The sequence below is a fragment of the Monopterus albus genome, unplaced genomic scaffold, assembly GCF_001952655.1.
Source record: "Monopterus albus unplaced genomic scaffold, M_albus_1.0 scaffold23.1, whole genome shotgun sequence".
Taxonomy (NCBI): Eukaryota; Metazoa; Chordata; class Actinopteri; order Synbranchiformes; family Synbranchidae; genus Monopterus; species Monopterus albus.
In genome coordinates, this window is record NW_018127903.1 from 2108327 (window position 1) to 2120039 (window position 11713).

At 39.8% G+C, this 11713-nt stretch overlaps 1 long non-coding RNA gene across 1 annotated transcript in view; it reads left to right on the forward strand.

Annotated features, from left to right (window-relative positions):
- The window catches only part of LOC109956952 (uncharacterized), a 35041-nt gene that overhangs the window by 11418 nt on the left and 11910 nt on the right, over nucleotides 1-11713 (forward strand). The window contains exon 2 of the long non-coding RNA XR_002274486.1: nucleotides 2054-2133. This is a non-coding gene — a long non-coding RNA (uncharacterized LOC109956952). The remainder of the gene's footprint in view (nucleotides 1-2053; nucleotides 2134-11713) is intronic.

Consider the following 11713-nt stretch of genomic DNA (forward strand, 5'->3'; position numbering starts at 1 on the left):
TTCCCTACCTCCCTGTTTCCTCTGATGAGTGGTACGCCCCAGCGTGCTGCCAAAAAAGTGAGAATAATTAAATGGCTGCATGTTTGAGCCTGGCGTTGGCTAATGGATTGTTACCGGGAGGAAATGAGACAGGCAGCATGAGGGACCTAAATGGCAAAGCAGACCTCGACTTTGGATAATGAAACACTGTAAGCCACTGGGGTGGAGAATAGACACACCTCTCATAAAGGAAATGCTTTTGTTCTATGACTACTTCTTTTTGTCATAGAGGAAGGTACAGTTGGTGAGGAGTCACACAGTGTGAGAAAGGTACAGTCGGTACTGCATCCCTTAAGTCAAGATAAATGTAGTTTTTATATTTTAATTTTCTTATGCTTCAAATAAGTGCAGCTCACTTAAATAAAATCTCTCTTTTACACTCTATAATAATAATCATTGTGGGTAATTTATATGTTCATCTTTATAGCATTTTATATTGCTTGTCTGTGTGTGTGTGATTTCGTATGTGCAATTTGCATTAAATTTAGTTGCATCATCACACTGCTGCTTTAGAGAAACCCAGGGCTGATTTTTGGCACTGTCTTCTCCAGCATGCCCCCCCCCCACCAACCGTACAAACATGTAAAGAGAAGCAGAGAAGTGGTGGAGAGAGGGGAAGCAGAGCAGAGGAGGGAGATAGAGGAGCAGGAAGGAGATGGGATGAGACAAGCCACACAAGCCGCAGAGGGAACAGGGTGGAGGTGGAGGGGTGGGTGCTGTATAGTTACCCTAAACCCTGCCGTAGGGCTAAAAAGACACATACAAACACATGCACACACACACTGGTTTGCCACAGAACCACAAGACACACTCAGAACAGTGTAAAACATTGCAATGGGAGTATAAAAATAGGTCCCTTATAAAGACATAATTGTTTTTATTGGTTCTACTTACATCTCCCAAAGTGTTCATTTGATCTTTTACTACTTTTTCAAGAACCATGATTTTAATGCATTTCTGTAGTTTGTATTTGATGAAATAAAGACATAAATAAAATTGGGAAATAAATCATAAAACTCCCGTGTGGTTGTAATGTTGATTATTGCCATGTAGCATCCTGGCGGGGGGGGTGCTTTCATATGGAGCTCTAATAAAAGGTGGCATCTGTCACTTTGATACTGACATTCCAGAAGAGCCTCATGAACACAGCAGGAAAGAAAGACAGAGAAGAAACTGTATACAATATATACTGTACTGTAAATACGAGCCAAATGATTCATAGTCACCAATGCAATTAACTGTTTTTGTATAAAATCCAAAGGAAGAAAAAAGATAAAAGAACAATGTCAAATGTGCTTTTTCTTTTTTGAATGGGTTTTCTGAGACACCTTTACATGTGAAGATATGTCGGCAGCCCCAACTATTTGCAGGGTTAAAAGATCAAAGTGAAAGGATGAAACCAAATGAATAAATAAAATAAGGGTAGGTTGCTGTGTGAGGTCAAAAATGTGGTTTTAAACTTACCATAGGCTGCTACAATCTATAATGGTTACCTCTGACCTCAAAAGACTTGTCCTTTAGCCTTGACATTTGACACTTTTGACCTGCTCACCCTCCACTGAGAGGAGGCAGAGGTCAAGGGCAGTTGGGTTCAACAGCGTGGCTGCTGAAACAGTGATCGCATACACCCGAATTAGCCTGGAAGATTAAAATAACCTCACGCAATTAAGCTAACATTCTAACAATGTTTTGTATTAATATTTTAAAGTGAAAAACATTTACCTCCCAGGGCCTTCAAATGATGCATTAACCAGCAGCTCATGTGCCACAAAGGTCCCAAATTTGATTTGCTATTTGTGGCAAAGTGTAAAAGTTGGGACAATATTTGCACAAAGTTATTGTTAATTTGAATTTCTGCAAGTAAATTTAGATATTGCAAATTCTTCCTTTTGCTTTCCTTTCTTTTTTGTGGAAACATGTTAATTGTGAATTGCTCAAGAGGAGTTATTCAGCATGTAAAGGTTACCTCTTGGTAAACATATTCACTCCCTGCCTGTGTGTGTGTCTTCTGTAGCTGTGGAGGACTGCAGGCAGCAGGAACTAGACGTCAACGCAAGATCTCGGGGATTTTGCTCTACACTGTACCCACATGAGGTGAGCTTGGGTTAATAAACCAAACCATGTATGTATGTTTGTGTGTCTAGAGCATTAGCCTATATGGGTTATATGTGTAAGCATATGCAATACCATAACAAACTTTAGGTTTTGTGTGGCTGGCTGCTAGCTATTATTGTATTTAGCCAAAACAACCCAAATTTACTTTAATCACATCTAAACTCTGGGTCTCCTGTGACCTCTGGTAATTCAATGGCAGTTCCATGGTAAGCAATATACAAAAAAAAATGCAATATGTTTAATGTCAAAAATAGACCCATTTCTTGTTGGAAGGGTTTTGACTTTTGGTGTTTTTATCCCCTCTGTGCCAATCTCTGCTGATGTGTGAGTCTGTGGCTCTGTGTGTCTATTTGCCTGCAGCAAAGTTAGCCCATGTGTGTGTTGGATAAAGGCAAAGATGTCAGTGGTGGTCCAGAGAAAACAGTAAACAGAATAACAACAGTTTTAAGGGGCTCAGGCAGTGTGATCATGGGTAATATCGACTTCTATGACCCCTTCGCTGTCCTGTGGTCCATACTAATGCAAAAAGCACAGAGGAAACAGATGTTACTGTTCACCGTCTATTCATGACAACATACATTAACATACACAGACCAGCAGTATAATAGCAGATCCAGGAAATGATTTCAAAAATTTTCTCTAGCCATTGAAATCCATGTGATCCCAATAATTGCCCTCTGCCCTGGCGTTGTTTACATTGCATGCAGGACATCTTGCTCTATCAATTACATCTGCAGCCATTAATACATGTGACATTTTATGTTATTGAAGTGAGACACATATTTTAATGAGCTGAGTTTACTCTCATGACATGAAAATGTTTATTATATTAGCAGAAGGCAGGAGTCAGTTTGCTTTCTTTATTTCAGCTATGACTAGACGACCTCTCGAAAGGCTGAAGTGGTGTAAAGTGTCAGGATATTAGGTGTACACACTGCACACAGTGTTCTATGATGATTGACATCTGTCACTGTCAGCAGAAAATAACAGTAGCACTTGGTACCCTGCCATGCCTATGCTCTTGATGGTTAGAGACAATGCAGCCCACACTGTAACACCTTTAGTAAGAAAAGGATTTAAGCAAATGACAATACCACAGTGACGCCGTGGGTTTTGTTTTGAGAGTTCTCTGAGTCAAAACGTTATTTCTTGGTGATGCTTAAAAAGAATAAGAGGCTAAAGAGGAGCGGTGGAATGTCAGTGCCCATGGGCCTCAGTGTGCAGTTGTGCTGTTTGTTCTAATTACTCCCCATACAATAGACACACATTTGGTTAACTGCTCAGAAGAGCCGAATGGAAGGCCAGGGCAGGTCACTGGGCAGCAAGAGTCAGTGTTCAGGCCAAGAAATTGTGTCTTATTATAGCCAATTCTGAAGTACATTTATACAAATTACCTTTTAACACTTTTGCCATCATAGCACTGCTTCAAATTGAAGCGATTAACTTGGGTGTTTTTCTAACTATCTACTGCTATTCCAGCACAGCGTCAGCTCTGCATTTAGGAGTGTGCTGGGGTCAATGGGCACGTAGTTCTGACTTTGCATCATTTATTTAGGAAGGTAGCCTTTTTTATGAGTAACATCTACCCCTCATCTTACATTGCCTGTTTACAGGATATGTATGCTTTGAAACTGATACAGAAATCAGGACAGCTTTCCAACTTACAATAGCAGATCCAGATGTTCTTTGACAGTATCAGGAAATGTTCCCCCTTAAAATAAAGACAAGGATTTTTTTGGACTTCCATTCTCTCTCTCTCTTTCTCAACTCTCTTTCTTATGCACACACACACATACATACACATGCAAAATATTAAAGTATCTGTGGTCCTTACTACTATTTTTTACAGCTCAGGCAATACAAAAACATTTACACAGTAAATTTTGTCTCAGTACCATTTGCTGAATATTAAGATAAGCACCCATGAAAACCCAGAATGTTTACTATACAGTACAGTTTGTGTACATTATATTGGCTCATTTCCTATGCTATACTCATAATCATCCATCAGGATGCATATTTGCAGTACAGCTGCTTACTATTAGGCTGCCAGCGGGAGTAAGTATTTACACTGTGGCACCCACATTTGTGAATATAAACCTTCCAGTCTTGTAGGCTGGCTTCTGTATCATCATTGCTAGCCCACAGCGATTAAGGAAGTGTTCTGCATGTGTCTGCATGATTAAGGAGTGCTTAAGCGCCATGGTGTGCGTGAGTGTGTGTGCATGTTGTCTGCACAGAGAAAACAACAACAGAGGACAAAATATGCCACCACACAGGAGGGCTCTGCAGTAGGCCCATTCACAAACATCAGAATGACATTTTTGCACAATAAAGACAGCACAGTAAATGCAAAGACATAATTCTTTATGATCTGGGAATGCAATAGCAATTAAATAGGATGAGTAAAACATGATTAAAACAATGTAAAAATATATGGCAGTTATTGTTATTTTTTTCTTTTCTGTGTTTTTTCTTTTTGATTTTTCTATTTATCAACCAATTCCATATTTCATGCATGAATGCACTCCTGTCCCCGTGCTCTATATATATATACATATATATATATATATATATATATATTGCAGCTTCTTTGCCTCTAATATCCTTTCCAAGGTTGTTCAAAAATTCTACAGAACTAGAACATATTCATCTCTTTCCTGTGCCAGGGAAGATTTTTATGTTTGTGCAAATCTCAACTTATCAATTTATAATTAAAACAGATAAAACTACAGGTGTTTTTCATTTAATGTCCTGGTAGCTTTCAGCAGGCTGTGTTGTGGCTCTGCGTAGAAAATGTTTCTTCTGCATCATCATACAGTCAGAACAAAGGATATGGGCATTGTAAAATCATGCAAATCAATGCAAATTGTTAGCAGCAAGGAATTGCATGGTGGCACGAAGGGAGCTTATATAGGCAGAGAGGAATGCCAAGTGCTTTGTATACACTGTTAGCTGGACAGTCTTCCTTTAAGCTGTGGCAGATAAAATATATTGGTTTGGGCTATTTTTGATTCTAAATCTCTATCAAGACTGTTAAAGTCTTCCTTCTTTACAAATGCAGTGTCTGAACAATATGTCGTTTTGTATTATTCCTTTTTCAATGGAAAGGGTTTTCTTTTTTTCAGTGATACAACAACATTCTTAGTGATCACTGAAGAGGTTATTCTAAAATGCAGTGAATGAAAATGTGATACAGTGCAAGCAGCAGTGTGTGCGTGTGTTTGGATGATGTGGTGTTTTCATCCTACCGCCTCAGAGAAATGCAGAGCAGATATTACTAACGCCGGTGCTAATGAAAGTCATAACTTTCCTCCTTGTCCTAACAGCAGAAACTTGACCGAATGTCACTTTTTTATGAACATTTAGAGGTAATGACAACACAGGTCAACCTGATTTTTCCTATAGCCTTGAAAAGAAAAATACATGTATGCTTGTGTTATTTTTGTTGATGTGTAATTTAGATCTCACCACAGGGTTTTAAAACACAATTGCATTAGCATAGGTTGTGCAAAACACAATATTTTTTGTACCTAAAATTTCAACGCCTCATTATTTTCATCCTAAATTATATATCCTTAATTTCATACTTCATAATTCCACACAGTGCTTAAAGTGTGTGTGTGTATATATGTGTGTGTGTGTGTGTGTGTGTGTGTGTGTGTGTGTGTGTGTGTGTGTGGTGTAAAATATGACACTGTTTGTTTCATCACAAATTTTTATTCAGCATTTTTCAATATATTTTGTAGACAAATTCTACAGTAATGCAATGAAATCCTTATATATAAGCCAAATCATTTTGCAAAGCGTGTGTTTTACCATGACATTAATTCCTGCAGCATCATCCCTGAGAAAAATGTTGATATTATTGTAAACATGGTTTGACAATACAATGTCCAGAGAGTCTGAACAATCAGCAGTTTGTTTCAAATTGCATACCAAAATCTAATTTAAATAATGCCACCCCCTTTCAGACACACCAACACACACTCGTGGACTAACCGCAGACACAATATGGTAGGGAAGAAAAGGGGGAGGACACAGACAGACATTCACAATTGTGCATAATGATGTTAACATTCCTGCATGTCTAATGCAGGGGATATTGAGACAGACGCTAGCTGGTTGGGGATCTTGCTGTGTGTTGTGTGTTCATGGGTATAAACCGTAGCAATGCATAATGACATATTAATTGTGGCCTGCTCTCGCTCGTGGTGTCTGGGCTCCTTGCTGAGGTTACCACCAGGCCTCTGATGTGATCGTTAATCTTATCAAACACATGCAAGATCACACTGCACTTTATTTTATAGTCTGCACAATGAAATTGTAGATGAAATCACAACAGGAATGACTGTTTTTTGAAGCTTTGTACAAAACTGCGAACAGCAGACATATGTATGCTTATCATTTCTTTACTCAGTTAATTGTCAATTTTGAACAATTACAAAGATGTTTAAATAAAATAACTCTACACAGGAATATTAATGTGCGTCAGTAGGTAGGATTGTCAAAATGCTAAACTGAAAGGAATGGCATGGCAACAACAATTTAAAACACCCTCATCCACGCAAAATGAATTTTTGCATTCAAGTGGAGTGGCTTAAAGGGTGTGCCTTAATCTCATACGCATGCACCATAATGTGATCCTCCAATACAGTTTTTTTAAGTTCCTCCCAAATTGAAAGACACAAACACAAAGGGAGGGGAAGTAGATATGAAAATGGAGTGCTGGCATCATAAAAGATGGAAACAAAGAGGGACAGACAGCATACACTAAGAAGGACAGGAAAAAGATGAAGCTAATTTTTCTGTGGGCACCCAGTGGCGTCTGCATTGCAGATCGCTGAAATCCCTCTCAAATGCATCCCTGGGCTTAAGGGGGGGTGGGCTGTGGACGGGTGAACAAGAGATGGGTTTATGCTATCTCTGCTTTCATACACTTTGTTTTTTTCCCCTCCCCCAACGAAATATATATTTTTTTTCTGTCTGCATCAAATGTCAAGTTAATTTCCTGGGTGCTATGAGGGATGTACCCTCCACTTCGGTATGTGTGGCAGGGCAGCGGATTGTGGCTAGGTGCTGTGTATGCCGGTGTGTTTGTGTGTGTGTGTGTGTGGGTGTGTGTGTGTGTGTGTGTGTGTGTGTGTGCGTCTTTCTGTATGGGAAAGGGACATAGAAATGAGAGGTGGTGTGAGGTGTTCAGTACAGTATCTATAAATTGTCTCTCTCTGAAGACCTAGAGAGGTGTCTTGAAAGTATGTACACACGTGTTTGCTTGCGTCTGTGTCTCTATCTGGTTGTGTAAGAATATGATCCAAGTATTAATAGATGCTATTGTGAGCGTACCTATGCCCACGTGCCTGCCCTTATCAAATGTTTGAAGCTTCATTTAAATTGAATACTATTGCAAAAATGAAAGAAAAGACATGTCCCATATATTAATTACAGTATAACAGATAATTAGTTTCATGTCATTGTTTAAAAAGAACAATATTTTACTAGACTTCCAAATTTGCTCCAACTCTGTCATCAGTGGGCTGCATTTTCTGGAGGCTACATTTTATGTTAAACATTTAATGCTTTTCAGTCCCTTTTAACTTCGTTACTTGGCAAAAGCAGCCTTTGGGTCTTTCTGCGTTCCAGTGCTGGGGCATATTTTATTTTATTTTGTGTATTTATTTCAGGTTTGCGCCACTATAATTGAGTATTTGTACATCCCCTGGTGTTTTCATGTCTATAACTCAACCTTTAATGTTTCATTTTTCAATAGTAAACACAAATTTGCTCGGGCTCGTTTTCTCCCCATTGTTGTGTTACTAGTTTTAAATTTGCTCAAATGCATCAGTTTCTTTTAGTGTCATTCAAACAGTGATTTTTCCAGTGTTTGTGTTGAATGTCTCCAGCTGTGCATGTCTATGCATGCATTCCTGTGTGTATATGTTTATCAATATGATTTTGTGATTTTTGCATGCAGCTGTTAGGGGTATGAAGGCAAACTTTCAATTTTGTACTGCAAATTGTAAAATGCCTTATTTCAGAAAAAAAGGATTATCCATTTGTCAGTCATGCTTACGCTGATGTATGCTCCTGCCCCACAAAAGTCACATCCCATAACCCAGAAAATTTACAGCACTCCCACTTAATTACGCATATTCATAATGCTGTTTTGCATAGTGCTGGTAGCACACTTCTGTTACAAGCCACAGAGCTGAGGGATGTCACTGAGTGAAAGGGCTTTCAATCCACTGATTCAGTGTATCTCTGCCACAAGCACCAGCTTGATAACAATACTTCATGCCATTTTTTTATGATCTAAGACCATTATGGAAAGAAGGTTTTCTCTTATGTCTTTTAGTCAGTCATATTGCTTCTGCCTGCAGCATGCTCACCCCTAGTGGGAATTTTTTATGAAGAAATTAGTTTTGTCCTAGATTATGAAGGTCATTTTGAAAATAGACCAGATTCGACTAATGATTTTTGAAATACTTGGTCATTTATACTCTACCTCCTCTTTTTTTCTCTGTTTCTTTCTCACTCTAGTAAAAATGACTCTCATTGTTATTGTTGATGAACAATATGTAGATCAGAGGGGGAACTAGAAACAGGGGTGAGCATATTCAGAGTGAGATAATCCAACTCAAGTTATTGTATGACTGTAAAAGAAAGACAGGGGGAGGAAGTGCTGCAGGAAGACACGGAGGTAGAGGGAAAAGATGGAAGAAAATGAATGAGTCGTAGTGGCTCAGTAGCTTATTGTAGTACTTGTAGAACAGACTTAATCAGACTTGGCCCAGCTATAATGAAGGAGAGGGTCCAGGCTGTGCCACTGCTTAGGTAAACAGTGATTGTTTCAGTCCAGAGTTCCTGAACACAAGCGACAATGGTGCTATTGTCCCACCAGCTCTCATTAAAAGGCAAACCAGAGATGGGATGAGGAGCAGAATCAGGGAAGGGAGGTAAGTGAAAAGGGGGCAAGAGGGGAGAGGTGGTTGGGGGGGGGTTAAAAGTGGTGTGGGGAGGAGAGAAAGAGCAAGTGGGAACCTGACAGGAACAGAGGATGATATGGGAGGGGGAAGTGTAGAAAAAGAGGGGGATGGAGTGAGATGGCGAGTGGTGCATCTCTGATCCGGAGCTCTTTTTTTTTTGCACTTTCATTGCATCTTCTTTTCCCACCATGTTCTTTCCATGTCCTTCTATCTTCTCAGTCATCATTTCCCTTCCTTGTCATTTCCCCTCATCCTTTCATCCGTACTTCCTTTCTTTATCACCCTACTAGCCACCTACTCTACTCCTTCCATCTGTCCTTTGTTCCCTTTTGCATTTGGTATGATGAGGGATGCTTTGCCTGTCATACCACCTTTGCATCACCTTTCCCATCCAGTGCAGGGGAGAGAGACAAGTGAGAAAGAAAAAGAGGACTGGGAGGGGTGATGAGAGGAGTTAGGAGGAGATAAAGGGACCAGAGTGAGACAAAAAGTAAAGATCACACTGCTTCCTGGCTTAATGAACATTGGCAAAGGATGATAACAACAGAATACATTATGCTCTTGTTAGGAGAGGCAATCAATTAGCAGAGAGCGCAGCACTGGTATGCCATCTTTTTTACTTGGGCACTGGCTCATTCATAGCCCAAACGATTGACCCAAGGAACTCCTTGTTTCACAGTTTTTCCCTACCTCAATGCCCAGGGGCCACAAAAGATTTTGTTTTACCCTGCAATGCAAAAGGGGACAGCACTGAATTTGAATTTCCACTACATTAATTCCACTTAGTTGGAATATTTTCCAGGTTCCTCTAAAGTCAAAGATCCTGGCTGTATGTAAAACATGTGCGTATGTGTGTCTGCATTTGAATAGGGGAATACATGGACTAGCATATACTGTATACTAACTAAAGTAAATTCCCTAAACCCCTAGTCCCCAATCAGCTATGCTAACAAAAACATCTGATGCTGATTGGACTTCCTCAGTTGATAACTGTCCTCTGACAATACCTGTACCCACTAAAGTTTGGCTCCACACGATGAGAATCAGACATGACAATGTCTCTGTGACTGACACTGACAATTGCATACCAAATTGTCACTCAGGTCCCATCAGCAATTCATACAGCAGTTGGGTGAAATTCCTTCACCCCCCTCCCATGTTTTCTTCTTCTTTTTGTGTCAGCTAGAGAAATAGCTCCAGATAATGGCAGCAATCTATATTGTGAAAGAGGCAAGGAATAGTTCTGCCTTAACGCAGGCACAAATCACCACTGTCTGGCTGAGGATCTGTAAAAGTGCCAGTGATGAGTAGAACACATTGCTTTCACTGGGGAGCTTTGCTGTGATTCCAGGCAGAAGTTGGAAATGGAGGAAACAAAAGGAAAAAAGGGATCAAGGAAATTTTGTATTAAGAAGCAAGATGCCGTTTTTTTTTCTGAAGACAATGCATGCTGAGGGGAAGATAGACTAGGGTTTGGGGTTCACAGAACCTCTTGTTGCAGTGCTTACCAGGGCACTTGCACTCCCCAGCACTGTCACGTGGAAATTGTATGTGGGTGGGTGTGGGGGTGCATATCTATATGGAACTAGTCCCAGGTGACACTGGGCAAGAGGCAGGGTACACCATGCCACCCTTTCTAATACAATGGGCTGGCATTTATCTTCAGTACTGAGACAAATATAATCAGCACACATGGTGACACTGAAATCTAAGCAAGCTGACAAGAAAGGCAACATCACCTCATGGGCACATCCAGGGGCTGGCCAGAGGTGGCACCAGCCACCCTCATAATCTGATTGGGCACCCCTGGTGCCACCCCTGTCAGACTCAAAATGTGATGGTTGAATGAAAAATGAACAATAATGACAAATTGTTGCCTTAAATATGACTAACATTATCTGGTGCTTTATAATTGGCACTGGTCAAATCAGTTTTATTTTATATCATACATGATATTTGTATTCATTTCTCTAAATGTGTTGTGCTTGGCATGATTTACCTTACTGTGTAATAAAAAATACACACATTGATTACATTTTACATGACATACAAGGCTCCTTGTTTTATAGTTCTGTCAGAGCCTCTTTGCTAATGTATAGCTGAATAGAAAATGCATGAATGTACATACTTTCTGTTGTAACCTGAGGAGCTGTAAAGTGAATTGTATCTCTTTTAACATTGAGCGCATGTGAAGAGGTGTTGCATTGGTCTTCAAAGTGCCTCAGAATGGTGCAGGGTTGCGTTTTGACCTTTAAGAGAAAAAAAGAAAAACATTACATTTTCTTCAGACTCTCAGTATATACTGTACTATATGTGTGCTGGTATGTTTGTATCCGGTGGTATTACAGGATTGCATCTGTCTGTGTAATATATTTGTCTGTAAGGTGAGTTTTAGATAAAATGCTTCATGTGCTGATGATGCAAAGAGCTGTTCTCTCTATCTTATGTACCTCCATTTTGGGGCTGTAATGTCCATCCCTCTCCTCTTTTTCTGTTTCTTCTTGATCAGCTCCTGTGCTCTCCCACCACTGGGTCTCCATGTACAGGTAGTCATGTTACTGACATTTGTGTTC